Source organism: Oncorhynchus mykiss, chromosome 18 (genome assembly GCF_057628025.1).
Source record: "Oncorhynchus mykiss isolate SJ-2025 chromosome 18, ASM5762802v1, whole genome shotgun sequence".
NCBI classification, from domain to species: domain Eukaryota; kingdom Metazoa; phylum Chordata; class Actinopteri; order Salmoniformes; family Salmonidae; genus Oncorhynchus; species Oncorhynchus mykiss.
Window position 1 is genome coordinate 50,683,349 of NC_143039.1, and position 3,585 is coordinate 50,686,933.

At 39.0% G+C, this 3,585-nt stretch overlaps 1 pseudogene across 1 annotated transcript; it reads right to left on the reverse strand.

Annotated features, from left to right (window-relative positions):
- Positions 1-849: 849 nt before the first annotated feature.
- Positions 850-3,190, reverse strand: LOC149975555 (Ig kappa-b4 chain C region pseudogene; annotated as a pseudogene). The gene is made up of 3 exons (XR_016488183.1): positions 3,119-3,190; positions 2,481-2,616; positions 850-1,439 (listed from the first exon to the last, which is right to left on the reverse strand). The product of XR_016488183.1 is annotated as an Ig kappa-b4 chain C region pseudogene (transcript).
- Positions 3,191-3,585: the final 395 nt, after the last annotated feature.

The following is a 3,585-nucleotide window of genomic DNA, read 5'->3' on the forward strand; positions in this document are numbered from 1 at the left end:
GGAATACATCTAACACATATCTTTCACAAATAAATGTAGTTTACGTAGCCATAAAAGACCTGCGAGTGAAGTCCCCAACTTGAACGTCATGAAAAGTCTAACGTGAAGTCTGGTTCCTCAGCCATAGTCAGACACACACACCTGCCCCAGTCCCAGAGGGTTTGAGGCTGGGAGATTGTGTTCTGTGGTGAGGCTGAAAGAGATATTTGCATGGGCAGGGTTACTGCAACACTCCCAGAATAGAGCAGCACAGTAGCCAGATGTTCACCTGTCCCCAGATAGTTCCAGTGAGTTTAGAGCACATGGTTTCAGTATTAGTAACATCATGAAGACTAGTGGATTTAGAGCACATGGTTTCAGTATTAGTAACATCATCTAGACTAGTGGATTTAGAGCACATGGTTTCAGTATTAGTAACATCATGAAGACCAGTGTGTTTAGAGCACATGGCTTCAGTATCAGTAACATCATGAAGACCAGTGAGTTTAGAACATGTCTTTAGTATCAGTAACATCATGAAGACCAGTGGGTTTATAATATGTCTTTAGTATTAGTAACATCATGAAGACCAGTGGGTTTATAATATGTCTTCAGTATTAGTAACATCATGAAGACCAGTGAGTTTAGAGCACATGGATTCAGTTTGAGTCGTACTGTAGATATCCTTTTGACTGGTACCAAACTTGGCCCAATCAGCTAAGCGTTCATTGAGAGAGGTTCATTATCTGAAATGTATCAGTAACATTGTGTTTCATGGCGGAGCTCTCCATTCCTTATGAAAACTAAACAAATCATAAAGAAAAATGTCTAATGGTAAACCTCATTAAAGAATGATATCCAGGCACACAATTTAACATTTTGAACGTCTTTATTGTCTCAACATGTCAGAACCAACAGCATTATAGTAATAAGGTTCAGAACACATGTGATATGAAAGCCAAGCAGATCTATTCAGACATGTGTTCTGTTCTTTGTTCTACTATGATAAAAGCTCCTGCTGGAGGAAGGATTCCCACAAAGGATCCAGCCCAGCATTAGATCAGTGTGCTGGTATTGCTGGAACAGTAAGAAGGAGAGGTGCAGAGTAAAAACAGTGGAGTCAGAGGGGGGAGCTCATTAATCAGAACACTGGTCTCTCCTCAGTGTCTCAGAGAGCGGAGACTGGGAGCCCTGGGTGGCCTCACAGGTCACAGAGCCCACCTTCTTCCACTGGTCGACAGGGAGGGTCAGGGTGCTGCTCCAGCTGTAGTGGCCGTCCTTCTCCAGGACCCCGGGGCTCCCGGTCACCTCCCAGGTGTTGCTGCTGCTGCCGTCCACCTTCCAGCTCAGCTTCCAGTCTGAGGGGAAGCCCTTGTTGGCCAGGCACATGAGAGTGGCCTTCCCCTGCTGCAGCTCCACACTGGAGGGGGACAGGACTGTCAGGGTGGGACGAACGTCACCTAGGAGACAGGTGGGAATTTAGGGCAAGGGGAACTATCAATCACCAGACTGATACGACAATAATGATGCAGCAGTTTAACATCATAGCTGTAAATGAAGGCCTTGTGCATCAGTAGGTTTCTGATCCTCAAACAGACAGTTAGTTTATCACTCTTTATGTCACTCTTTCACTTCCCTTTGACTAGCGACTGAAGCTTATTATAACTACATGAGATGACTGAAAATACATTAAACTATCTTCAAAATGTTATTATTTAAAATATGAAATATGTTAGCATACATCCTTTATTATAATGGAATAAAATCCTATGAATCAAACTGCATGTCACTATTAATTAATATGATTGTTTTGAAGAACGTATGAAAAAATTGAATTTATTTAAAATCTTTTGATAAAATGCCTGTGCTGAGGAAGTAAATTCCAGTTGACTGTAAACATCTAACAATATGATACATTTAATTAAAAGACTCACTAAAACATTTAAAAGTTTAAATTAAAATGAATTAATTATAGTTATGTGTAATTTACAGGACAATCTTTCACAAAATGAAAATAATATATTGATATGAACAGCAGAACAGCCTGACTTCGCAAGACAACAAGACTTTTCAACAGACAGCAAATAGCAAGTCAAAAAACATATAAAATAGCAGAGATCGAGTAAGATGGCAAAAAAGGAAATAGGAAAATTATAGCAAAACTAAAGCCATACTTTGCAGCTGAATGCTGAAGGAGTACATTTATGTTGAATATAACCATCTTACAACAATTATATACATTTAAAAGTCATTCTAGAATAAAATGAATACTGATATGATTTACGAGACAGGGTCTTGTAATCCAAAATTTTAGCTTAATTTTTGAGGTCTAACAAAAAGGTATATTCAGCTATTCACACAAATTGTGACTCATGATCATGCATATTATTTATTACATTTTTAATCTTAGTTTATTGTCTCACAAGTTCATCAGTGCATCTATATGCAAGGTCAGAACATTTTCTTGAATTAGTAATTAGAGGCACTGTAGGTAAACTTACTTCCAAACTCCAGTCTAGTGCCTCCACCAAAAGTGAACCACAGTGATACAATCTCATTCAGCGGCCGTACAAAAACCTCTGACACTATAGAGACACTGCTTTTGCTCTTTCTAAAGCTACATTCATCTAAACCACTCTGATTTTAACAGTATCTCTGTTCCAAATGAATACACACCGTGTTTGATATATTACATCTTGAATAGGCATTTTAATTTAACTAAATTTACAAACATGGAAAATAAATGCAACGAAAATTCTCCAAAAATAAATATACATTTATACTTAAGGGAGTTGTAATAGTGTAACGACCCTGGGTTTATGAGCGCGGAAATCGACTCTGCCGCACGAGCATGCTTTTGCGGCACAGTAGATAGCGCACCGGACCTCGGGCTCGAAGGTCGAGGATTCGAGACCTGCTCCCTGCTGTTTCATTACAATACTGTTAAGCAAATGTATTTGATTTTGATATCAAAGGTCAAGATCTAGAACTGAAAAGGATCTAGAACTGAATACTTAAACACCCAGTTTGGTCCCTCCACCGAAAGTCAACCACAGTGATAAAGTCTGATTGACTGGCTGTACAAAAAGCTCCAGACAGACACAGAGGGGAATGATATCAGAGACTTGGAACTGCTCACGGAATTCTGCATTGTAACTGATGCTGGTACACTCTGGAACTCCATTAGACTGGACACATTCACGTTCCGCATTAAACTTCCAACAGTATGAAAACTGTGACTTCAGAAAGTTTTCACAGCCTTTACTTTTTCAAGAAATACAAGATTTGCGATTTCGTGTTACTGGCAAGCACACAATACCCCATAATATCAAAGTATGTTTTTAGAATTGGTTTACTAATTAATAAAACATGAAAAGCTGATTGTCTTGAGTAAATAAGTTCAGGAGTACAAATGGGCTTAACAAGTCACATAATACCTTTCATGGACTCACTCCGTGTGCAATAATAGTGTTTAACATGATTTTTAAACAACTACCTCATCTCTGTACCCCACACATACAATTATCTGTAAGGTCCCTCAGTCGAGCAGTGAACTTCAAACACAGATTTAACCAGAAAGAACAGGGAGGTTTTCCAATGTTTCGC